This window comes from Nuphar pumila, chromosome 5 (assembly GCF_984573655.1).
Source record: "Nuphar pumila chromosome 5, dmNupPumi1.hap1.1, whole genome shotgun sequence".
NCBI lineage: Eukaryota > Viridiplantae > Streptophyta > Magnoliopsida > Nymphaeales > Nymphaeaceae > Nuphar > Nuphar pumila.
Window position 1 is genome coordinate 112,516,456 of NC_143253.1, and position 27,618 is coordinate 112,544,073.

The following is a 27,618-nucleotide window of genomic DNA, read 5'->3' on the forward strand; positions in this document are numbered from 1 at the left end:
TCCATGTTATATGTTCTTCAACAATCTATATGCTATCTCTTATTTTCCCAGAAAAAAACTTACAAGAAAATTGTAGTTGGTGATTTTGTTTTGCCTTTGAAGAATATGCAGTTAATATATTTTTATCAGTAAATGTTGCCATCACCGGAAATATTTTCTTTTAAGGTTGCCGTTGATGGCTTCACATAAAGAGTAAGAAACTACTACTCAAATTATCATTTAGTATAACATCCATTTTAAATATCAACTAGTGAATATTCATCATATATTGGATAAGTATTCCAAACATGTTAAGCATTCTCTATAAGAAATATCAGAGGCCATGAAGCATGCAACCTTCAGGGTGAGGATACTTCATAAAGATGCCCCATCCACACAATAGGTATGCAGGTAATCCTTGATCCATGTCATGAACATTAGTCAGAAAAAATTGACATGCATAATTGCATAGAGCTCCCAACACAGTGATTCACAACCAAATCCACATAAACATATCGAAACTTTGGAGTACTTGGTAGGTTGAAGTGCTCAGAGTTTGCGTTGGTGTGAGTCCAATCGTCCAATCTTGGACCTGGATCTATCGTAGGTCAGATGGACCCAGCTTGTGGCTGCACAAGTGGGTCCTACATCTAAAATCATTTGATACTTGAAAAATGCAGGTAAGGAATCGAACGAGTAGCAGTGTGAAAAAAACTAGTTTTGAGAAATGGTACTATAGATCTGTTGACTGAACATCATCGTGATTATATTTTGATAAGTAACTAGTAAATGATGTGTCTGTATTTTTAGTTAGACAAGCCTACCTGTATTATGTAGTAGAGTACTAAAACATTCCTAGATAAGGAGAGAGAATTCCAGAGACTAGCTAAAAAATTCCTAGGCTCATCTTTAGCTAGCCCCATGAAAATAAATGTGAAAAAGAAAGAAAGGGATGGTGATGATGCAGAGTTGTATCTGCAAATTAAATAAATGGAGTCGATTAGAAATAGGTGAATAATATGTTCTAATTGGCCTCATGAAGTTGACTTGATCTCCGTTGTGAACTTCCCTGATTTAACCTGGCTGGGTTGTGTCCAAGGAAAAACCATAGTTGCTAGCTTGCGAAGCAAGTACAGAAAAGAGGATAATTGAAGATATGGTCAGCATTGGTAGTTCTACCTTAATTTTTTTTTTGAAAGGAAAGCTGGGGTTAGGCAGACCGCTACCAGTTATACAACGATACCATGGAATTTGAACTTAGCAACGTCCCAACACAAGGAGACGTGCACTAGCTGCTCCTACCAAACAAGCCCCGTTGGTGGTAGTTCTACCTTAATTGATGGTATCTTTAACACACACACACACAGTAGCTTTTTCTTCTGAACTGCAATAGAGAAGACTCTCTGAAGGTAGGTGGAGAAAATTCTGACATATCTTTCCCATGCTTTATTGTTCACTTCTTTCCAAACAGGTTCATGGAATTGATTTAGATCCAAACGATTCCTAACTTCTGGTCCCGTCCCCAACTAGAACCTTTGCAAAGTTTAAGGGAGGAACCAGTCAGAAGCTTGTGAATTACCTGTCATAGTAACATGACATGGTTAGTTATGTGAGGCAACAATGTTATGGGAAGGGAAGGAGAACCTTGGACACAAGGCTGGGCCTTTGGAGCTGGTCTCTGGTTGGAACCCGTTCAGGCCCATTGAACCAGGGGAAGTACAAGGCCCAAGCCATGAGACTTTGCCTAGGTCTACTGCTTAAGCCCAAACTGGAGAGCCAGGGCCAGGCCAGAATGTTCCTGGCTGAATAGGAAACATTTTGAGCCCAGGCTTGAGGCCAGCAGGTCAGGTGTATTTGTTGGTCAACCAAGGTTTGGTTATCTAAAACCATCAGGTCACCCACCCAACCTGTCCTGCTTCCCTACTGGGGATGGAGTTCTCATCCAATGGATCTTGGAGCTTTCAGTAAAAAGAAGCCTGTTAACTAAATTAGGACAGGCCAGATCACTTTCACAATTTGATCTTCCTGTAGTGTAGGCAGTAATGACTAATGAGGCAGGCATCATATTAAAGAAAGCACCACCGAGGTGGTATCCCATGTGGTAAGTGGGGTCCTGTGTCAAGCTGAAGGCCCAAGATGGAATCCCTCTGTCACATGGGGTGGCTGTTGTTCTGATAGGGGTCTGCCTAACCCCAGCTTGCCTTTCAAAAAAAAAATCATATTAAAGAAAGGTACTGTATAGCTGCATACGTGATACGTGTAGCAGTTAGCTTATTGTCTTATTCATTAGAATATACCATTTATAGTCATGTTGTCAATGTGTGCAAGCAAATAGGCTGGGTTGGAAAGAAAAGGTTAAAGCTCCACTTTGGGGCTCAGCTTGGTTGCCTGGCCCAAGTAATCTTTTGGATCAGTTTTTCCCTTTGGTTAAGTTGGACTGAAGTGATGCCTACGCCTATGCTTGGTAAGACTGAGTTTAGTTTCTACACAATGAGCTGTTCAGAAAACAACCTGAAAAATCAATACTTTCCAGTTTGTGTGTGTGTGTGAGAGAGAGAGAGAGGGAGATTTCCTGTTCTTTGATTTTGATTCCAAAACTCTGAAAAACAGCGATGAAAGAACGGTTCTCTTCTATGAAGGTGAGATGGAAATGTGTCAAACTTCCACGAATCTTCCAACTTACTGGGTGATCTCACAGGGGAAGCTGTTGAAACCATCTTTGAATATATTGGGGGTTAAAAGAAATTATGTGCCGTGTGTGGTAAGTGATTAACTGACATGCGTCCTAAGGCACTCCACATGCATTTGCACCAAATATGGCATGCAGCCCTCCTGTGCAGCTCTGTTTCGACGTCAGCCAGATTTCAGATGGATTGCAGATACACAAACCTTTGCACCTTTACGTGTGGCAGAAGAATTTGGGACATTTGACTTCAGGACACAACAAACATTACCATGAAAACGTATTCAGATTTCAGGGGTGGCTACATCAGGAAAGATAATAGGCTTTTGTTTCTCATCTTTCTTTTAGGTCAATGAACTAGACAACTGTCCTGGTTGCTTAGTTTCTGAAATTCAGGAAGCCTATATAAAAGAATATAAAAAAAAATCAATAATCTCAAGATTCCTTGATTAAGATTTCATTTTTCTCTTTTTTATTTTTATTTTAGTTCTTTGATAGAGCCAATGTGGGGATTAAGCAGGCTGGGAACCTGCCAGTTCATTCAAACAAACAAAAAAAGCAAGCTTATAATCCAAAGTTCTTTGTTTCCTTAAATATATTTATTCTTTAAAACTAATTCTCCATCAAATTTCACAATTAGGCAGCCTAACTCTTTGCATCCAATTCTAGATGCTTCAAATCGAACCATTGAAGTTTGACGGTCTGACTCATAAAAGAGGTCGTTGGCAGTAAATCTTTTTTTTTTGGATTGTCCAAGGGGAAAACCCCTCCATCCCAGACCACACATTGGCTGGCCTCCCGTTGGTAAGTAAAACTAGGGGTGGCCATCAGGCCAGGCGAGCCCAGTACGGGCTCGTGTAGGATCAGATCGGAGGGCACCCGACCCAGTTAACCGGTTGGGCTTGTCAGGCCCTGTACATTTTGCACATGGGCCTGACCTGAATCGGGCGGGGCCCCGCCTGAGTTTAATCGGTCCCAATCTGCAAAATACAGTCTGAGCCTGACCTGATTCAACCGGGTACCCCACAGCCTGTCGGGCCGCCCGGCCCGATGGCCATCCCTAGGTAAAACCCTTGATATCCCTGCCCACTAGAGAGTACACCCAGCTTCAACCTTGCTCTCAAGGGACACCACCCGTGAGTTTCGAACTCGTGACTTTTAGTCAAGTTGGTAACATTCACAAGTCTCACCTATCAAATAAGTGGAGTGGGCCGTTGGCAATAAATATTTGTAAGTGGGCAATAATCACTTTTCACATCAAAGATTGATATGGTGATCAAGACTCAAGAGGTAGTTTTAATCACAACACACCTTGCCCACGGTGATTGCATTAATGGGGTTACTACTAACCTGAAAACCATCTGTATGATGTTGCCATTTGCTGATCAAACTTGACCCCTTGTTGTCTAGATTTTTTCCCCCATCACCATGTGGTAAGTTCCACTTGGTGTCTTCAAAACTAATAGATGCCTATGAATTTCCAGAATTTCCTTTGCTTCTTCAATGACCTAACATGACTTGGAACTTCAAAAGCCAAGAGTTCTGAAGTTAACATCCAAGTGTATGTTTTGTATGCATTGAGAATTTAGGAAACAGAATGCCAAAAATCAAGAACCTCTAGATTTCATGTGGCATCCAACCAACCAGGGAGGTGGCTGGAGGTTTGCATGCCCCAGTTATCACAAAATCCCCACAACTTCCTATCATTTTGAAAAAGGGCATCAAAATGATTCACTACAGTATTGCTGCACAGGCTGAGTCAAACTCTGGACTCATACTGGGTCAAGATTTGATATACAAACCCAGCTATGCTTGATCAACCTTCATTTATTACCACCATATACTCGATCCCATGACCAACTTCAATCTGCAACAAGATGACCCAATTCAACGAGCCGAACCAACTTCAATCTCTACAAGGTTAAAATTCAAGTCCAATTGTCGGCTTGTTTGGACCTGCTTTACCACTTACTGAGTCAACCTTCCACTGGATCTCAACCAAGATTGGTCCATACCCAACTGCTACCATGCAGAGATTTGACTTGGAAGCCATACTTTATTTTCACATCCTATCTTTGGTCCTCCTTCACTCCATCCACCATGGTGAACTACAAGTTCATCTCAAGTGAAACAAGTCAGGCCTAAGAAAATTGTCCATGTTGGACTGAATTATTAATCTAACTGGGCTAAGTCAACCTTCCTTGGCACTCAGCCAAGTTCATGATACAACCACCTTTTACCGGCACATAGTTGGATTGAGTCAAACCACTGAAGTGGTCTCGGAAACCATACTTTATAGGGCCGGAATCATGTCAAAGCTGCCCGCAGTGTGGCCTACGGCCATGTTGACCCCAGCCATCTCATACTTTTGACGGGATGGGTTCGACTGAACTCAGCCCATTGACAGTCTGGTCAGACCGTTTAGAAAACAGATCGAACCGGCCTGTTGCACACCCTTAAATTACTCTAGCTTCCCATAGTCACAGCCTTTAACTATTGTCCTCTTTTTACGCCACACCATTCAACATGGTGTGTCTGACTTTGGTGAAATAAGTCATCTCTTGGAAATGAATGAACTCTAAAGTTTTGGTGAATAATGGAGCATATTTCCCTATGTTTATGCGCTTCTTCATGTCTTTTGCAAGACAAAGGAAGTGCAAATCCATCCAAAGTTCCCACCCAGAGCTTTACCGTCACCTTCTCAAACTCGAGAAAAGACAAAGGGTGCGAAAAACTGAAGTAATTATACCGCTCCACCGTTGCACGTTACTTTCATGCATTTCATTCTCAGCCAACTGATGGCCCAACATAGGCTTCTAATGCGCCTGCCTCCTTCACACGGCAGCATGGTTTCTATGGTCTTCAGAGAAATATTTTTACATGTGACCAACTGTGTGTGCCCTCGTGAACAGTGGTCCAATTTTAAAAGCAAGCAGACATGTAGCATTTTCCCTTCATTTCTGCTGAAATTGGGGACACCCAAATTCATATTATTCCATGTCTTGGCTTTTCCCAATCACAAAGCTCAAGACCAACCAAAATCATGTGGGTACCTAAGAATAATTGCACATGTTTCATGTTAGAGTCTGTGAGTTTGGAATCTCTCTTGAGTGGTTGATTGGTATTTGGAGAGAGAGGGGTGGGGGTGTGGTGTGTTTTGGGGAGCAGAGGTGGGGAGTGTTTCTTGAGATGGGTAATCAGGCAACATGCATGCCTAAGAAGGATGAGAAGGATGTTGTTAGATCAGGGAGTACGAGGGTGGCGAGGTCTCAGAGGAAGATGGGTGCTTAGGAATAGGCTTTGCATAGGCAAGCGTTAGCAATGGCCATCCAGCATCACTCTCAGAGGTTTGATGGGTCCATGTCAAGGAGGATTTTGGGTGCCAATGGGAAGCAGAGCCTTCCTGGGGTGTCCAGCTCTAGGAGTATCCTGTCGGAGTCATTCGCACACGTCAAGTTGGTTAGTCCCGGAACGGTTCGCTTTTTTGTTTCATTTTGTTCTTATTGGAATTACTTTCTTCCAGGAGAATTGAACACGGTAAACATGAATATCTGTGCTTTTTGTGGTTGCGCTCAATAGCTTTCCGGTGTGTCTGTCTATCGTTCAATTTTGCTGCTTGGTTTTGGGGTTGGTAGCTTGGTTTTCACTTTAGATTATGGACCACCGGTTTTTCTTTGTTGTGTTATTTTCATGGTGGAATATATCGAAAGGTGTGCTAGGTTTTTGATATTTGTGTTTCTAAGTTCTGGTCCGTTCTTCTCTTCTGTATTTGCTTCAATTTTCAGTTTAAGTCTTTGGAAGCAATAGCATCATTATGAATGATGAATCTTTCTTCAAGAAAAAAAAAAGAAATATGACTCGATTCTCAAGCCTTAATGGACGCCTAGGTGAAGTGCCACTGGGTGTGGAATGCTACTAGTAAGACATGCATAGTTTGATTGTGAATTATACCAGTAGCATTCCAACTTCGCATACTTGTGAATATGGACTATAATTATCCAATGGCTTTGAAGCCATCTAAGTGGGTTTTTTTTTGGCATATTTGTTGTTTTACTTTGATCAACTTTTAGCTTTTAGAGTTCATTATGTGTTTACTGATTCTGGCTTGTTTACTTGCCTCAATCCACCGACTGTGATAGTATTTCATCTCATATTCATGTGTATGCATAAAGTATGTGCCTGTTTGGAACTTTTACTGTGCTCATATTTGTTCAATGTTGGAACCTCATAACAGTTTCTAGCTTATCATTGGTTAGGTGGTGATTCCATTTGAGGCAGTGTATTCTTTGTTACCAAAATGAAATGCGTAATCGTGAACTAGCAACATGTTGATCCACAACATGGGATCAATTGTCTGTTTAAGGTTGTGCTAAAGTCCAGCATCATCATGATCCTACATTGTCATCTTTAAGTTCCCAAACGTGTATCACACAACACAATTAAGCTATAAACAAGTCAACATTACCCATAAAAGAGCTGAAGTATGATAATGCTATAAATTATTTACGGGATATACATTCCAGACTCCATTAAATGATTATGAAGGGCCATGATGACAACAAACTTCCTCCTGTCCTTAAAGCACATAACTGTAGCATGAAGGTCGAACATGTGGGGCAGCATTATTTTGAAGTAGCAAGGACCAAACCAAGATATATCATGAAGTTGCTAAGCATTTGAATCCATCACAATTACCAAATAGCACTAACACTTTTGCATAGTCATAAAGCATGCATTTACTAGCAAGATGTTTGCACATTTCTGTAGATGCTCATCACACACAAGTGTCTTCAATTGAAGATTGGTTGGTGAAAGGATTTCACTATCTGGATGGTCCCAAAGTCCAGATAAATCTTTGAAGAGAAAATAGTTCATCAATGGCTGTATTAGAGTGCTCGCATCCCAATTTGACAAATAAAAAAGGAACCTTAGTCAACCAAGAGTGGAAAGTTCACTTGATGCATGCTTCTCTGTTGGGACCTAACATACTGGAGTAAACATCATTGTTAGGGATGGCAGTGGACCGGGGGGAAGCGGGGATCCGTCCAAACCTGCCCCATTTGGGGCGGGGATGGAGGACATGAAACGGGGAATGGATCGGGGATGGAGGTGAAAATAAAAAACCATGCGGGGATGGAATCCCCCATTAGTAAAATTACTAAAATACCCTTAGTTATTTTAATAAATTTACATATAACTCCTATATATTCCTAATACTAAATTTCTAACCTTAAGGCCTAAAATGACCCTTTCGGCTTCTTCAGTTCTTCTTCCTCTCCTTCTTCTGGTCACTGTTGTCGACCCTTTCAGCCTCCTCTCAAGGCTTCTCGTGCCACTCCGCATGACAACTCGACCCTCTCGGCGGCTCGGCCTCTCATTCTTCTCCTTCTAACGAACTCAACGGTAGGAGATGGGGATGGTAAATTTGGTGAGATGCGGGGACAGGACGAGGGTGGGGATAGAGACAAAGACGGTAAATTTGAGACGGGGCGGGGGTGGAGGGCCAAAGTCCCCCCATCACGGGGATGGAGGTCACTATTTTGAGATGGGGTGGGGATGGAGACCTTGTCCCCCACACCTGCCCCAGTCCACTGCCATCCCTAATCATTGTGTACTTCTGAATTACAATGACACATATACGACATGGTATGAGGTATTGTATATTACTGTTTCCAGAGTTTTCCATCTAACAGTTTGATGGAGACAAACTGTAAGTACAGTGGAATATCAACGTAGAATAGATTGACACTGTGATGTATATAGATATTGTGAATGCAAGTCTGTCTCTGTTTATTTTTTTCTGAAATTTTTGTTAGAAATATGGAGGTTTTGTGCACCAGACAGTTGATTGCCCCATTCTGTTCAAACAACAAGTGCTTTATGCATTGTGTTTTTGGTGGGTGCAAGCATGTTCACTGTACTTATGACACAATTATATTTAGCCACTTTGGTTTCTTTTTAAGATCTTTTTTTTTTTTGCTTCCACTGAACTGTCATGTTACAGCTGCTTTCTCCAATCAGAACAACAGAAGATTCCTTTGTTAATTAGCGTACAAGTTATGCACCATGTTTGATTGACAAAAGAATGTTTCTAATTACATGCCCTCACTGAACTTCTCTAGGCACCAGAGATTTTTGAGAATTTGGAAACAAAAAAAATTGTCCTAATTCATGGAGAAGGATTTGGAGCTTGGTGTTGGTACAAGTCAATTTCCTTGTTGGAGAAATCTGGATTTCTTCCCACTGCACTGGATCTCACTAGATCAGGTATCAACGAGACTGACACAAACAGTATAGCATCGTTAGCAGAGTATGCAAGGCCTTTGATGGATCATTTATGCAGCCTACCTGAAAATGAGAAGGTGAAATATGATAGGTTCTTGACTGTTGCTCCCATAATTTTTGGAACTTTTAGATTGCAGATTACCCTGCAGTTTATATATAAACCATGTGTCTATACAGGTTATTCTAGTTGGCCACAGTTGTGGAGGAGCTTGTATATCTTATGCCCTTGAGTTGTACCCAAAGAAGGTCTCCAAAGCAGTTTTTTTAAGTGCAACGATGGTATCAAATGGACAGAGGCCATTTGATGTGTTCTCTGAAGAGGTATGCTATCAATAACCTGCAGGTTATAACATTGTAGTGACTTTAGCCAATTACAAAACATTGAGGTATAGTTCAGAATTACTGCCTAGTTCAATTAATACCAACAGATATACTGTTTGTCCCAAGTTTGTTGACCATCCTAATTGGCTGCCAAGTTGTTTGGGTAACAAGCTCAAAGTCTAGGCAGATCAAGTCCACTAGATCCAAGTTTGCTAGTCTTTCATTATAATTGTGCATGTGTTACTTCTTATGTAGTGTTCTTTAATGGCAACCCTTCTTCCTCACATCTGGGATCTGCAGATATTTTTACACAGGAGTCACAAATGTTGATGTATGGGAATGGTAAGGACATGCCTCCTACAGGACTGAAGCTGGAAAATCACCAAATCAAGGAATTGTACTTTAATCAAAGCCCAGCTAAGGTATGATGGAATTTTTCAGCATTTCTTTTATGTTATTTATGGTATATTCATTCTGACATTTTGAAAGTATCACGATGCTGTCTTCATGAAACAATGTTAAAGACACTCTATCTTGCTTTCTGAAAATATCAGCATTTTTCATCATATCAAGATGTTTGGAAAAAAAAATTAGTGAAATATTTTCCATATTTTATAATCTAGAATCCTTATTTTTAGTTGTTGTTTTCCAGTTTCTTTTTCTAAAAGGTACTGAAATATTCTGAAGATTTCACCAAGGAAAAGATTATCCATAAAATAAAATTCTCTAACTAAGGAAATTGGCTCATCAAGAAGTTGCTGATACTGATATAGATGATTGTGTTTGCTGAATTCTTAGAATCCAACTTTGAAGCTACTCAGAGGTCCTTGCAAATAGGAGATTTAAAAGTTAAAAAGGAATTTCTTTGGATTTCTTTTTATTCTTCAAGTGCATGCATCATTGTTGTTAAAAACGCGCCTCAAGGCACAAAAGGCATGCCTCGATGTGAGGCGCTGTCTTTGGTGCCTTGAGGTGCATGCCTCATATTTTTCTTCTTTTTAAAAGAAAAAGAGGGAGGCCCCGTAGGTCTCTCTCTCTCTCTCTCTCTCTCTCTCTCTCTCTCTCTCTCTCTCTCTCTCTCTCTCTCTCTCGGCGGAGGAAGAATAAGATCGGCAGGTACGTACCCCTCTCTCTCTCCTTCATCTCTTCTTCTTCTTCTTCTTCCTTTGCCGATCTTCTCCTTCTTCGTCTCTTCTTCTTATGTTCTTTTGTTCTTCTCCTCCTCCTTCCTTTGTAGATTTTCTTCTTCTTCTCCTTATTCTCCTTTTTCTTCTTCCTTTGTCGATCTTCTTCTTCTTCTTCTTCTTCTTCTTCTTCTTCTTCTCCTCCTCCTTGCATTGTAGTCATTGTATGGAATTAGTTCTATAATTTAGTTTAGATTCTCCACTTAATATCCAATTATTCATTAATAGTACATAAATGATGTATCTTTATTTTTGTTTTTTTATTTGGTCAATTCTTTAATTTTTTTGTGAAGCTTATGCCTTAGGCCTTGCTTCATGAGTGGATCTTACGCCTCGCTATGCCTCAACGCTATTCACAATATTGGCATGCATATTTGGACATGGAAATCATTAAACAGATTAACGTTTATAACTGGAATTTATCCAGTCTTACTTCTATGTAAAAATGTAGGTAAACGGATCCAGATTACAATCTATTTATTGGCTGAGGCTGATCTACTGAAAAGCATTAAGTACTAGAATGTTCTTTAATGAAAAACAGAAGTATGATTCAGGAAAAGTGTGCAAACCATGGTTGCCAGTTGAGGAAGCGGGAGCGGGAAGCGAGGCACTTTCAAAATTTTAGGAAACGGGAAGCGTGGGACCACTTAGGAGCGAGTCGGGAATCATCTCGGAAGCGACCTAGGAAGCGAGGGGGAAGCAAAAAAATAAAAAAAATAAAAATACAAAAAAATTGAAAAAAAATTGAGGAAGCACGGGGGAAGCGTGCTTCCCATTTAAAAGTGACGCTTCCTCGCACGCTTCGCGCTTCCCCTTTTACCTAGGTGCTTTCGGCAACTCTGGTGCAAACAATCTGAATATCATAAAGCTATTCAAAAGGGAGAAGTTAATATTAGAATAGGGAAAACACTTGTATGTAAATCAATAATGCATCCAAGAAGAAAAAGGGCAGTGAACGATTTAATTTTTTTACATAATTGAATATGATTATTTTTCTTATTCCCTATATTTTTTCTACCCTTCAATAACTTCCATAAGTTCCTTTTATAATATTGTGAAGATATTTATCATAATCTTGTTTCTTATTTTTCCTTTTATTTTTTATATGTTTTCCAAAATATCAATATTTCCCAAGACTTTTAGGAAAACGTGTAATATTCCAAGAATTTTCCTCATGGAGATATTGATGAAGGATACTAGTGACCGGTGAGTATGCATTCAATGTTGACATTTTTGCTAACTTAGTGGGTCAGGTAACTGAGCTTGAACCAGGTATGCTCGGAGGCATGCGTATGCTATCTTTCAAGCGATAGTTGCTCCACTTAGGATCAAGTCCTCGGTACCGGTACAATGAGTACTTGTGCAACTATGCTCTCAGGATACAACTGAGCTTTCGCCTACTCGCAAAAAATTGGTTCACACCCTGCACTAGGTGAAATCAATAACCTTGATATGAACCACCTTGAATAGCCTCTTGACTATGATAGGAAGACCTAGGTTTGAATTGGGTATGGATCATGGGTTTGGATATGGGTATGGATCCAAATTGTGAGTATGGATCTAAATCTAAGTAATAGATCCAAACAACAACCAAATTTGGATAGCAACTGAATTTGAATCTAAATAGTAACTGGATCTGAACTGCAATAGGATTTGGATCTCAAAAATGGATCCAAACTCGAAACTTGAGAACCAAAAGTGGAGAGAGAGTTGAGCTCACGGAGGGAACACGAGAGAGAGAGAAAGAGAGAAAGAGAGAAATGGGAGATGGTTGGGGTTTATATAGGCCCCAGCCTGAGGCCACCCATAAAGGGTCTTTAAGAGGCCCAAACGGCCAGCTTAATGGGTCATCGCTTGCTAAAACGGCCAGCCATAAAGGCCCAAACCGTTATACAAAGATGGGTGCCAAAAATAGGACAAAACTGACCTTGAAAGGGTCAAGATCGACCTTGACTGAGTCAACAGGTCAACAGATCAACGGTCAAACCATGCTGAGGATAAGGGGCGGCTATAGACCATTTTTGGACTATTAAATCCCCATGCAAAATCATTGGGCTTGGTTCATACGGATCGAGGTTAGATCTAGGAAGATTCGAAGAGGTTTTAATATAAAGTCAAGGTCCATAAATTGGCTCGTCAAAGTCGGTTTTAGACTTGGGGATTAAATCCATTCCAAATACTAAAAAGAAAGTCAAAGCCAAGCCAAACCAAACTAGACCGATCGGACCGAACCGAATTCAAATTCAAGTCCAAAGTCAAAGGTTAGGGGTCAAGATCAAGATCCAAGATCCAAGGTCCAAGATCCAAGAATAAAGAGATGCACATGCCCAAGGTTTAATGCCCTTAAGGGCCTTGCCCTTTAAGACACCACCCATCTATATAAGGACAAGAGTTTTCCCAAAATCTTTTAATGTGGAACTAAACTTTTGTAGAGAACCCAACATCCACAAACTTAGGGGAAATGAAAAATAGAGGAAAAAACATAGGGATAGTTTTGAGCCAAAATCCAACAATCCTCCACGTTGATAGCTATGCGTTAGTGAAAAAACATAGGGTTGTTCGCGAAGATTCACCGCATAAGTGAAGGTACCTTTTGGGTTTGAATCCCTACGTTAGTGTTACTTAGTCTTAGTCAGTCTGGGACCTCAATAGTATTAGCTTTGAATTAAGAATCCTAATTGACCTTTCAAACACCATAACACACACTTTCACTTCAGGTGGTCATAATGTGTCTATCAATATATAAAAGCCGCACATTAAGGGTCTTGTGTTGTATCTCAGTTTCATGAGTGCTCTAGAAACAAAGTCCAAGTCCCATAGAAGGCAACCCTCATCTTCACACTCACATAAGTAAGTTCATCAAAGGTGTAAACCTTTTTTAAACACCCCAGCCATAAGACCTATGGATCTTATTAAGAGTTCAATTTGAACTCAACCTCCGTACACAGGTTTCAAGCACTTGACATTAGGAATGGAAAAATTATCAAGTGTTCAATCCAATCACTCAAAGACTTGTTCTTCTCATTGAACCACTAGATATGGTTTTACCCTTATCATGTGGTTAGGTTTTTGTCAATGGTGATTGCTTTTATAGACTTTAATCTCATTCTCCTTGATATCTTAAAGATGGTATCTCGAGAAAGTCTCTTTGTCAACGAATCCGCTAAGTTTTGATAATATTTCATATATTCAACTGAGATTACTTTTTGCTCTAGTAAACTATTCACATAATTGTGCTTTATACTGATATGTCTAGATTTTCTACCATAAATATTACTTCTCGCTTTGGATATAGTTGCTTGACTATCGCAACGCATAGCTATCAGGGGTACTGGTTTATCTCCTAACGGTATTTTCATTAAGAGATTCTTTAGCCACTCAGCTTCCATACTAGTTGATGTTAGTGCTATCAATTTTGCCTCCATTGTAGTGGGATTGAGTTATTACAGTTTGCTTTTTAAATCCCGAAGCAATTGTTTCAGATCCAAAGGTAAATATCCAACCATTTGTGGATAATGATTCATTAGAATTATAATTCCAGTTTGCATCATTGTACCCTTCAAGTACAGCAGATTCTCTCTCATAGAATATTTCATATTTTAAAGTTCCTCTCAAGTACTTCAGGACTCGATATATTGCATCCCAATGCTCTTGTCCTTGATTACTAGTATATCAACACAACTTGTTCATACTGAAAGTTATGTCTGGTCCAGTTTTATTCATAGCATACACGAGACTGCCAATAATACTTGCATACTCCAATTGGGATATACTTCTTCCAGTGTTAGTCGACAGTTTAACACTAGGATCAATAGAAGTAGTAATATGCTTACAATCATAATGATTATATTTTCTTAATATTTTGTCAATGTAGTGGGATTGAGTTAATGAATAATCATTCTCATGTCTAATCAATTTAATACCAAGTATAATATTAGCTAAATTCATATCTTTCATGTCAAATTTAGATTAAAGAAAACTTTTAGTATTATTTATGCATTCTACGTTATTACTCATGATTAGCATATTATCCACATAGAGACATAATTATAACATGACTACCTTCTATTTTGCTATATATGCATTTATCAAAGTCATGGATTCTAAAACCATATGAAATGATTACTTGATCAAATTTCTCATGTTATTGTTTAGGTGATTGTTTCAAATCGTTCAATGACTTCAACAGTTTACAAACTTTTGTTTCTTGACTTTGTGTTATATATATCCTTCAAATTGTTCCATATAAATTTCTTCTAAGACACCATTCAAAAAAACGGTTTTGACATCCATTTGATGAATTTTAAAATTGTAAACTGATGTCAAAGCAACTATGGTTCTAATAGATGCTCTCCTACTTACAGGAGAGGAGTATAGGTATCAAAATAATCAAGTCTAGGTTTTTGTTTAAAACATTTAGCTACAAGTCTAGCTTTAAATTTTTCAATAGTCATTAGTTTGATGTTTCCTTTTGAAAATCCATTTGCATTCCAAGGGTTTAAAACAAGGGGGTAAATCAACCAAAATCTAGGTTTTATTTTCTATAATAGAATCTAATTCTCTCTCTATAGCTTCTTTCCAAAAAGGAGTATCAGGAGAGGTCATAGCATCCGAAAAAGAAACATTGTCTCTATCTATCATGTTGAGATAAAAATCATGACCAAAATCTTTTGGTTTTCTTGATCATTTACTTTTTCAAATTTCAAGATTTTCAGGCTCACAAATTCTTTTCCTTGGATTGTTTTTAATAACTATTGGAGTTTTAAGTGATTTTAAAGTTAAATCTTCTCTAAATTTGGCTTGGATAGATTCTAAAATCACTTTTGTTTCAGTATTCATAAATATATGTCTTATTATTTTGAGAATATCCAATAAAGACACATGTTCTGGTTTTTTGACCAAGTTTGGTTAATTTTGGTTTAGTAAGCTTTACATAAGCAATACAACCCCAAACTTTTAAATAATTTAAATTTGGTTTTTTATCTTTTCAAGATTCATTTGGTATAGTGTTTGACTTAGAATATGAAATTTTATTTAAAATATAACATGAACTAAGCAACTCATCACCCTACAAATTATAATTTATACCAAAACTAATAAACATTGCATTAACCATATCATTCAGAGTCCTATTTTTACGTTCAGCTACACCATTATATTGTGTAGTATATGGACCAATATCTTGTCTATATATTCCATAAATCTCACAAAATTTAATGAACTCATTTGAAAGATATTCACAATCTCTATCTGATTTAAAAGACTATATTTTGCAATTATGAAAGTTTTCAACCTCAGCTTTGAAAATCTTAAAATTTTCAAATGATTCATCTTTTGTTTTCATGAGATAGACATAAGCATATTTTGAGAAATCATCAATAAGGTTATAAAATAATTGTTACCTCCATGAGACAGAGTATTTTTCGAATCACATATATCATTGTGTATTAAATCTAATAATTTAAAAGTTTTTTCAATACTCTAAAATTGTTTTTTCGCAAACTTTGATTGAATACAAACATCACATTTTTTAAGATGTTCAGTTTTGCATCTAAGAAAAAGTCATGAGTTACCCATGCTTCTCAAAAACTTATAATCAACATGTCCTAATCTAGTATGTCATAAATCATATGAGTCAAGTATATAAACATAAGCAAAATCAACTTTACTCGTCAGATTGAACTTGAACAACCAATTGATGGCCTAGCCTTTGCTTACAGACTTGTGATTCTTTGACAATATAATATTGTTAGATCCATTACAACTTTGAAACCATGAGTTGTAAGCAGATATGCAAGATTTTTCATGACGGTAAGTACGTGATACACATTTTTTAGTGTTAAACATTTTTCGAAGGTGAGATGAAGTTTCACACTCTCTTTTCCATGAACCTTAGCTTCATGTTTATCTCTCATATAAATCATATGGTCTTCTCTCATGGTTTCATATGTTTTAAACATACTTCTATCATTGCATAAATGGATCATTGATCCAGAATCCACGTACTACCCTTTATCCAAATTAATCATGAATACCTCACTAATTACAACCACCAGGTTGTCATCGGTTTACTAGCTTTATTGCCTTGAAATTTCTTTTTGTGTCAGCATTCTCTCGCATAGAGACCCGGTTTTCCATAAGTATAGTAGAAAACAATATTTTTCTTCTTAGCAATAAACTTGGATTTCTTATTCTTGTTCTTAAATCCGAGTTTGAAACTTGGTTTGCGTTCAATCATGTTTACTTTAGTACAAACTTCTTTTACCTCAACTTTCTTATCTCAAGATCAAGCTTCTTCTTCGATTCTAAGATGTTAAAGAAGTTGTTTTAAGGTAAACTCTTTATTCTTATGTTGTAATTCATTTATATAATCTTTCCAAGATGAGGTCAATCTACCAATGATTGCAACTACCTGGCTTTGATACCACTTGTCACAAGTTCAAACTTCAACCTTGAAATTTACCTTGTGCCGGCACGAGGGTCGCCGCGACCTCGTTCAGCCCCTTGGCAATTGAAGACTTTCTTTGACACAAGCCAAAGGTAAAGGACTCCAACATTTGTATTACTCGCACATATAATACAATTTCCTGGGTCTGGTTCGCTTTCTCGCAATGCTCAGACTTTACATATTTAAACTATACAAGGGTTGCACCCTCTCATGGCTTTGGCACTGGGCCTTCGACAGCTTTTTGTCGCATACCTTCGCAACGCGGGCGTCACCTCGCCGCGCGCTGCACAGTCTTCCGCACATTTGCCTTGCAACTGCACGTCACGCCCCTTAGCAAATGCAGGCGCCTCCTTGCCAAGCGTCGTGTCGAAACACCACACCGCATCACACTTGCTTTGCAACTGCATGTCGTGCCCATTGGCGAATGCGGGCATCTCCTCGTCGCGCGTCGTGCAGAAATGTCGCACCGCGTTTCGCACGCTTGCCTTGCAACCGCATGTCGTGCCCCTTGGCAAACGCAGGCGTCCCCTTGCCGCGTACCGCATCCCGCATTCGCGTGTCGTGTGTCGCGCCCTCTTGACTCACCTGCGTAGGTGCCTGAGAGTGTTGCCGCGCGACCCACTGCAGCCGAGTCGTGCCTCAGCCCATTGCTAAGTCGCTTTATTGAGGGTCTGACAAGCCTTCCCCACCAAATGAATCTGACATCCTCGTCAGGTTGATCTTCTTTAGGTAGGCCTGGATCAAATCCTCAAACTGTCATAGAGTAGTGTCTTTTTCCCAAGTTGCTTCCTCTATCAGGAGTCCTTTCCATTTGCCAGCAAGACAAGACGGAGAGGAAAAAAACTGCTAGATTGCTGGAACCCCTACCGACGCCAACCAGACCATGGGAAAGTATATCGATGGATTTCATTTCCGGATTACCCAAGGTGGATGGGTTTATATCTATTATTGTCGTGGTGGACAGGTTCTCAAAGTATGCAACGTTCATTCCTGCTCCAAAGGAATGCACAACGGAGATTATTGCACAATTGTTCCTAAAATATATTGTGAAGTATTGGGGATTGTCGCTAAACATTGTGAGTGATCGGGATGTTCGGTTCACGGGAAGGTTTTGGATTACCTTGTTTGAGATGATGGGATCCACCCTCAACTTCTCGACAAGCAATCATCCACAAACAGATGGTCAGACAGAACGCATTAATGCCTTGCTGGAGGAATATCTCAGGCATTATGTGTTGGCTAACCAACAAAATTGGGTGGATTTGCTGGACATTGCTCAATTCTGCTACAATTTGCAATAGACCTCAACGACTGGTCAGAGCCCATTTGAGTTGGCAACGGGACAACAACCATTTACTCCTCATGAGGTAGTGAAGCAGAAGGATCAGGGTCGTTGTCCTGCGGCATACCGGTTCGCAAAAACGCGGCAAGAGAGGATAGAGGAGGCGCAAGATTGCTTGGCAAGGGCTAAGAGGCAAATGAAAAAGTGGGCAGACGAGAGGCGTCGACCACTTGAGTTTCAAGTTGGGGAAACAGTATTACTGAAACTCACTCCTCAGATTTGGAAAAAGATCCTAAGGAAGACGACGCACAAAGGACTCATTTCTCTGTATGATGGGCCTTTCAAGGTAACCAAGTGATCATGCATATATTTTAGGGATATTTCATATAAAAATATGCATGATTTCATGAGAAAATGTTTTAAATACTCAATTTTATGTTAGTTCTCGAGTAAATGTGCTAAAATGAATTAAAAAGAGAAAATGCTTGAAAATTAGTGTTATTTTGCAATTTAATGAATATTTTAATGTTTGTCATTGTGAGTTCCTAAAAAAATAAAATAAAAATTAGAGTTGAGAATATAGTTAGTTAGTTTTAAAAATAAAAAATAAAAAATTTATAAAATAAGTTGAAATGAGGTTTAGTGTAAATATTTTTAAGTAGTCTTTAGTTTAGTTGAGTTTTGAGGTTTTTAGCAAATAAAATTCTGTAAAACAGTTTTTAGATTTTTTGAGAATAATAAAACAAACTGGGTTTCACGGTTTGTGAGTTTGAAAATTAAAAAAAAAATTCTGTTGCAAACCGGTTGAACCGGTTTGGAGTTTTTTTAAAATTGAAAAACAAACAGCAACAAACCGGTTCAAACCGGTTTGCTTGCTGTTAAAAACCCAACGGAGGGGAAATTTTCCCCCGTCTTCTTCTGTACGCATTTCCCTCTTTCCTAACCCCTCCCCTCCACCTCATTCTTCTCTTCTTCTTCTCCTTCTCCCTAATTCTCTTTCTCGTTTCAGGTGGAGGTGCCTTCAAGCCGGAGATGGTGTACAGGAGGGGGCCAACTCTTTCCTAACCCTTCTAAGGTTCACGGTGAGTTTACAGATTTCTTCTTCTTCTTCTTCTTCTTCTTCTTCTTCTTCTTCTTCTTCTGCTTCTTCAGAACTTCTTCTTCTTCTTCTTCATCTTCTTCAGATCTTTTTCTTGTTGCTGTTATAACTTTAAAACCAAAATAAAAAGAGAAAAATTGAAAAAACAGAAAAAAAAAATATATCTGAAAAGAAAATTCCGGTGATCAACAGAGATCTGCCGGGCAATCGGCTGAATCTCTGCCGGAATCCCCTGCGTTAGCAGGGGCATGCTGGAGTTTGATTTACCGAGTGCTTGAATTTGATTGACCGGATGCCTGAATCAATTCACGGATTAGCAAAAATGTGTTAATGTCTATTTTGATTGCAGATTAATGGAATTTCAATCGATTGAATGTGAGAATGACTAGATCAACTGCTACTTACGGTTTCTTGGTGATGATCTGGATTAATTGAAAATCCGGCGAGTATTGTGTCCAAAGCCATCGGATGGATTGATTTTCTGTATCAATCAAAGAAAGAGAGCAATTCCAGCTGATTGAATTGCCTTGATATCTATCGGTGTCTGGAATTTCTTGCTTAAGCTAGAGTCTTTCATCATGAACAGCATTTTCAAAATAATTTTTTTAGCCATCGTGAAGTTCACTAGTCATTGATTTTCAGGTAAGAGTGTTAATGTTGGAATGTTGACTTCAGGTGAATGGACTGAGTTAACTAAGTTTTTTTATCTTTCTTGATCAAGGTTAACCTCAAGTAATCAATAAGTATTAAAGTTGATCGGTACCTCATAGTTGCCTTGAAATTGCCTTCTGGATTGCTCTACAACAGAAGTCGGGTATTGGTGGTTGATTCACTAATTGTAGATTGTTATATCTTTACTGATTGTTAACTACTGATTTTACTGAATTTAAATGTTGATTTTCAATGAGCTTCATTGCATGTGTTCATTAAGTGTTAGCTGGAGTAAATTTGAGTTTTACTGAGAATTGATTGTTGATGCTTCATTTTAATGAATATTAATTCATTAGCTTGTAGTTGTGTAGTTAACATACCAATAGTTAATTGTTAGTTTAGTAATAGTTAGTAATTAGATTAATCAATTAGTTAGTAGTAGATTTGACTAGCATCTTTGTAATAGTTAGCATTTTGTTTCATGTCACTTAGTAGTGAGTAATCAATTTTAATTAGAAGTGTCATTTAGATTTTATAATTTTTTCTAGTATAGTTTATTTCTTTTATGGTATACTGCTCGTGTTCTTTTGATTTGTGTAGAGGAGTGGAGCTCAAGCATATGTGATATGAAGCACAAGAAGATAAACGATTTTTACTTTTCAGTTTAAAATTAGAATTTAATTCTGGGTTTGTAAATATTGCACTTTACGCCCTCTGCGAAGGGTATTCATTTGTTGTAATAGTTAGTTGTTTTTTTTTTTTTCTGAACATTTTACATTTCAATAATTCGGCAATAAAGATTAGTTTAGACTTGTGTGTTTGAATACAACATATTCCCGTTCCCTGAGTTCGACCCGGTCTCATCCACTAGTGAGAACCGGTTTTTATTATTTGATGTCTGGTTTTCACATGTTTTACATTTAAAAATCTTTTCAAAATTACAACGATTTAAAAGAAGACATCACCAAGCGAATTGGCCGCTCGGCTAACTGGCTAGAACTTCCAGAAAAGATTAAGGTACATTCAGTGTTCAATGTTAGTTTTCTCAAGGAGTACCATGAAGACTCGGAGGAACCCTCGCGGATAGTGCCATGGCGGGCTCTACCAAACATACGAACACAGTTTCAGAAGCAAGTTGAGTTCATCATGGACAAAAGGGCGGAGGGCCAAAGCAAGAAGAACCGGAGGACCTACTTCCTAGTCAAATGGAAATGACTCCCGATAGAGGAAGCAACTTGGGAAAAAGACACTACTCTATGGCAGTTTGAGGATTTGATCCAGGCCTACCTAAAGAAGATTAACCCAACGAGGATGTCAGACTCATTTGGTGGGGAAGGCTTGTCAGACCCTCAATAAAGCGGCTTAGCAATGGGTTGAGGAACGGCTCGGCTACAGTGGGTCGCGCAGCAACACTCTCAGGCACCTATGCAGGTGAGTCGAGAGGGCGCAACACACGTTACGCGAATGCAGGATGCGGTGCATGGCAAGGGGACGCTTGCGTTTGCCAAGGGGCGTGACATGCGGTTGCAAGGCAAGCGTGTGAAACGCGGTATGGCGTTTCTGTACGGCGTGCGGCGAGGAGATGCCCGAGTTTGCCAACGGGCACGACATGCAGTTGCAAAGCAAGTGTGATGCGGTGCAGCGTTTCGGCACAACGCGCGGCGAGGAGGCACCTGCATTTGCCAAGGCGTGTGACGTGCAGTTGCAAGGCAAATGTGCGGAAGGTTTTCAGCAATGGTTTCATCCTCTCGTTCTTCAAGACAGTCCTCCGTAAGCACGTACACCATATTTGCAATCGTGAAGAAGATGAGCACCTTGCATTGCAATCATTTGAAATTGGTGTCATCGAATTGGGATAACTTAGGCAGCTCCTGATTTTCAACCTTCACAGTCGTTATTTTGCAGGACTATCGCTTCAAAATTGTTGAAAATTTTGCTAACTTAATGGGTCAGGCAACTGAGCTCAACCAGGTATATGCTCAGAGGTACGCGTATACACGCGCTATCTTTCAAGCGATAGTTGCCTCACTTAATATCAAGCCCTCAGTGCAATGGGTACTCATGCAACTATGCTCCCAGTATACAACTAAGCTTTCGCCTACTCGCGAAAAATCCGTCCAGGCCTTACATTGGGTGAAATCAGAGTTACCGGAAGCTTTTTAGGTAGGTGGGAAGCTCGCTTCCCGGAAACTCGCTTTGGAAGCGCGATACTCCTCGCTTTCGAAACTTCATGGGAAGCTCGATTCCCCCACGCTTCTTCTATACTTCTCGTATACATGGTCTATGCATACTATATACTTTTCTCACATTTCTTTTTATCTTTTTCATGTATTTTCTCTCACGCTTTCACTTACTTTCCATGTACTTTCTTTAAATTGGTAACCATCATTGTTAGATTTTAACAAAAATTTAACTCTTTTACAGAAAAATCATGAAATATAAGAATGATCAAATTTTATTTTAGTTTTTATTTGTTTCTTGTTTGATTCCATATTGCTTCATCTTTTATTCATATTTCGCTTTGAAATTGAAACTTCACTTCCCACTTCGTATAAATTTTTAAAATGCCTCGCTTCTCGCTTCTCGCTTCTCGCTTTCGCTTTCGCTTCCCGTATCATTTCCTGCTTCTGCTTCCTAGTTTGGCAACCTTGGGTGAGATCAATAACCTCGACATGAACCACCTTGAACAACCTCTTGACTAAGATAGAAAGATCTGGGTTTGGATATGGGTATGAATTTAAATTATAAGCAGCTATGAATCCGAATCATCAACTAGATCTAAATATAACTAATGGATCCAATCAACAATCGGATCTGGATAGCAGATGGATCTGAATCTGAATAGTAACTGGATCCGAACTGCAATAGGATTTTGATCTCAAAAATATATCCAAACTCAAACCTTGAGAACCAAAAGAGGAGAGAGAGCATAGCTCATGGAGTGAGTACTCATGAGAGAGAAGAGAGGAGAGAATGAGATTAGAGAAATGCGAAAGGGTTGGGGTTTATATAGGCCCCAGCCCCAGGGCACCCATAAAGGCTCTTTAAGAGACCCAAACGGCCAACTTAATGGGCCATGGCTAGCCATAAAAGCCCAAACCATTATACAAATAGGAGCATAAAAATAGTACAAAAAAGGGTCAAGATTGACCTTGACCGAGTCAACTGGTCAGCGGTCAAACTAAGCTGAGGATAAGGGGCGGCTATGGACCGTTTTGGACCATTAAATCTCCATGCAAAACCGTTGGGCTTGGTTCATACAGATCCAAGTCAGATCTAGGAAGATCCGAAAAGATTTTAATGCAAAGTCAATGTCCATAAATAAGTCGATTTTAAACTTGAAGATTAAATCTGTCTCAAGTAATAAAAAAAAGTTAAAGTCAAGCCAAATCGGGCCGAATCTGAATCCAAAGTCAAAGGTCAAGGGTCAAGACCCAAGAATAAAGAGATGCACAAGTCCAAGATCTAATGCCCTTGAAGGTCTTGTCCTTTAAGGCACCACCCCTCTATATAAGTTCAAAAGGTTTCCAAAAATCCTTCAATGTGGGACCAAACTTTTGTAGAGAACTCAACACCCATAAACTTAAGGAAAAATGGAAAATAGAGGGAAAACCATAGGGGACAGTTTTGAGCCAAAATCCAACATTCAACAAACCATATGATGAAAATATTATAGACAAAAGGGGAGGTTTACATTTCTCCCTATTTTTTGGGCTAATTCATAAACGGCTAAACCCCCTTAGGTTTGAGAATGCCAAATAAACCTCCCAGTTTGACCATCGTTCCAAACCCTCTCAGGTACCTTATGAGAAAAGAATTCAAATAGGAAAAGTAACAAAGGTTTGTATGTGCTTGGGATTTTGGGTGTTGAAGAATGTAAATCTCCAAATAAAACAAGAAAATTCAATGAACAAGGAGGTAAATTTTTAATTCAATAAATTCTTTTCACCCTGATAACTTTTGCAGTAAAAACAAAAAGAAAATGTTTAGATAGTCCTCAACATTTTCTGTGGTCCAGCTTCTTGCCACTAAGTTTGTCTTTCACCATTGAAGCTTAACCAGGGGTTGATTTGTGCGTATTTAGTCTTTATCCTAGTTCCTTCAACTGTATATGACCCATTTGCACAGCCATGTACTACCAACTTTTTGGAGACCTCCACTTTTGTTTGATTTTGATTATAGTGGATATGCTTCTTGTTGTGCATCTTGAGAACAGCAGCACTGGTCCACATGATTCTTTCATAAATCTATGGAATTCCCCATAATTGGAGAAGTGAATACAATTTGGTTTGCGTTGGAAGGTCTCACTTCATGTGGGGTAGGAACAGCAAACTTATCTCACTTTGTCATCTGTGTTGATATTGTTATAAATGGCTTCAGTTCCATGATTCCATCTCTCATTTTATTATAATACCATTTCCCCCCTTGTTTTTAAAGGAATCTGTCTCCCTTCATTATTCAAGACTTTGATAGGGAATGCGGAATATCCCATATAGTCTTCTCTTTGATAGGGAATGTGGAATATCCCATATAGTCTTCTTTGCAAGGGGACCAGTCCTTATTTTGTTTACATGATTCCCCTCTTAATCTTTTATATTATGTATTTTGTAAATTATAATTATAATATAATAATAGTAATAATAATAACAGGTAAGAAGTTACATCGATGCAAATTATCTGAATTTTGCATTTTGCTTTGATGATTTAGGTTTTTTCACCATTCAGCATAGTTGTTTGCAAATTCATTGGAGATGTAAGTATTTTTTTTCTTTTTAAATGTTGTTATACATAGTATGGGGTTATGCGCTCACCATTGCAAAAAAGATAAGAATTTTGACAGGGAAAAACCCTACTTGCATTCAGATCTATTGATAGTGAAAACCCCATATGGAAACAAAGATTGCATCACTGGAATGTCTATTGGTACAACCGATAACAGATACTTGTGCAAGAAGTAATGCCCCAGGCCTATGTCACATGGACACTTCAATGTGTGTGTCCTGTGTCGACACCACATGACAGTGACAGTAAACACACCATGGTACTCCATGGACAGTCAAACCTGAGACATAGTCAACATTGTGTCCCTAGCATCATCTATTTCTTTTTATGACGTTGACTGTATTTGTGTCCTTCCATATTTTTTTTTTAACTTGCCATTGATTACATTGTATTTCAGTTTTCAGCTTGGATTTATTATTAATTTTTTAATCATAATTATTTAGAATTAACATTCAATAATTTTCACTAAAAAGTGTATGCTTTATTTTGTTAGTTTAAGAGTTTTGCATGTAAACTATCATATGGACACAATATATATATATATATATATATATATATATATATATATATATATATATATATATATATATATATGTACAAACCCTTAGGAAATCCTTTTTTTTCTAACTTTTCTTAGAAAATCAGACCCCCATTTAGTGGGGAACAGCATTTGGATCGTTAGATTCTGACACCAGAGCATGTTTTTCCACCGATTGAAAAATCAACTGCCATAAGGGCTTTGAATTTTTTACTAAAAAATGAAAACAATTTTTTCATCAAAAATCCACAATCCAAGAGTGAATTCCGACTCAATTCTGCATGTTGAACACATCTATGATGTCAGATTGAGTCAAAATATTGTAGCACACACACACACACACACACACACACACACACATATATATATATATATATATATATATATATATATATATATATATATATATATATATATATATATATATATATATATATATATCGGATAATATTTACTACCCAATGTGTATAAGAAACCAAACCCCCTAGTTGGAACTCATAGAGAGGTTTTCTGACCAAATCTGACCCTATGGATGTGTTCAACGTGGTCAAAATAGTAGGAATTGACCCTTTGATCATATTTTTCAATATAAAAATATTATCTTTTAGGGTTAACATTTTGTATGTTGTAGGCTATTGATTTTTCAACTCCTAGAAAATCTGACATACATGCAAAAAAAAACATGATCCAAGGGTCGGTTTCTACTAAACCAAACATATAGATACATCTGGAGGGTCAGATTTGGATTTAAAAAAAAAAAGCAAGAGTTTTTCAGTAGGGGGTTCCTTACCCATGAGAGTAGCATATGATATCCCTACACACACACATAAAACAGATGATTGTATCCCCATGTCCTAGTTTTACAAAATTCTCATGTCATCCCAAGCACATCCATGCCCATGTCTGTGTTTGACAAACGCCTGATACATCCTAATTTGTGCCCACCTGTGCAAATAGGAACTTATTTTTAAAACTAGACCCTAAGGTCTAACACATGCACTTAGGACTTAATAATTAGTCCCAAACTCATCTGTTTCAAACGCTTGTGATTCCCTGTACACCTTTTGTGTATCAGCTTCTTTTGTCCCAAATATGAGCATTTGGAGTGAACGCAGTGTCACTTTGTTTTTTTCCCTTCAGTGTTTTTTTTTTCTTTTTCTAGTACTGAAGATATTTATTTTAATGGTTTCTAAAGAGGAAAAGCATGTGGAAGGACTACAGCACATCACAAATGAAATTCTTTCAGCTTGTTGACAGCCACTGTTTGTGTTTTTCGTGTCTTTATGACTTTGAAGAGCTCCATGCATATGGCTTTGCTTGTACTTTTGATGTGTATGTTGGTACATATTTACCAACTTTTACAGGTTTAATTTTAAAGGAAGAAACATTATCAAGCAGAACCACAATCACAACTTGCACTTTTTCATGTTTCACTACACTTTAGAAAGTGTCGTGGTTGTGATTTGCAATCATGGGAAGCTGAGAAATTCCCAGAATCGCAGGGAATTTCAAACGTGCCCATAAATCTCCCCAATGTTTGGATTGTACATTGATTTTGTCGTAATCGTGTCTTCTTTCCATGCCCCAGGATATTGCCTTGGCTGGTGTTGCCATGCGTCCTGTACCTTTGGGACCTATAATGGAAAGGCTGTCGCTAACTCAAGAAAATTATGGAAGTGTCAGGCGGTTCTTCATTCAGACGCTCAAGGATCATTTGCTCTCACCCCACATTCAAGAGAAGATGGTGAGAGAGAATGCACCAGAGAGGGTGTACAATATCAAAGGCGGTGATCATTGCCCCTTCTTCTCAAAGTCACAGTCATTGAATAAACTTCTAGTTGAGATTGCACAACTGCCATAACAGAAACAACGGAAAGCTTGGCTACTAAATTTTTTGGTGCATTCAGAGAAAAAGAAATGAATCTTGATCAACGTTGACCGGATCGTTCTGTTGATAGCTGCTGATCCAGAGAGGCCCGGACTTCCAAATAGAACACTCAAAGAGTGCTTCCACAATATACAGTTCTTGAACAGAAAGTTCGAAATCATTTCAATGCAGAATCAGTGAATGAGTTTTTTTTAGTTGAGAGTACCATATTCTCCTATTGGAGAATGATGTTGCACAGTATGTAATTATATAGTTGCATTATGATCTGTGTATGTGTGTGTGCTCGCACGTGCACAAAAATTCACGTGCGCAAAGGCCCTTCAGTCTATGATGGCCAAATCTAAGCAACTGAGTGGCTAAGACTGGCTTAAAGTAGAGGTGCAAAATGGATCAGATATAATTGGATATTTGATCCGAATTTGACACGTTATTTTTTGGACATGGATACTTAAATAAGATATCAATGTGCATTATGTTG

The 27,618-nt window shown here is 38.5% G+C and overlaps 1 pseudogene across 1 annotated transcript; it reads left to right on the forward strand.

The window, feature by feature from the left end:
* The first annotated feature begins 5,646 nt into the window (after nt 1-5,646).
* Nucleotides 5,647-27,589, forward strand: LOC149838170 (putative methylesterase 12, chloroplastic; annotated as a pseudogene). Its single transcript, XR_016431943.1, has 5 exons — nt 5,647-6,121; nt 8,785-9,024; nt 9,125-9,268; nt 9,556-9,690; nt 26,841-27,589. The product of XR_016431943.1 is annotated as a putative methylesterase 12, chloroplastic (transcript).
* The last annotated feature ends 29 nt before the right edge of the window (nt 27,590-27,618 follow it).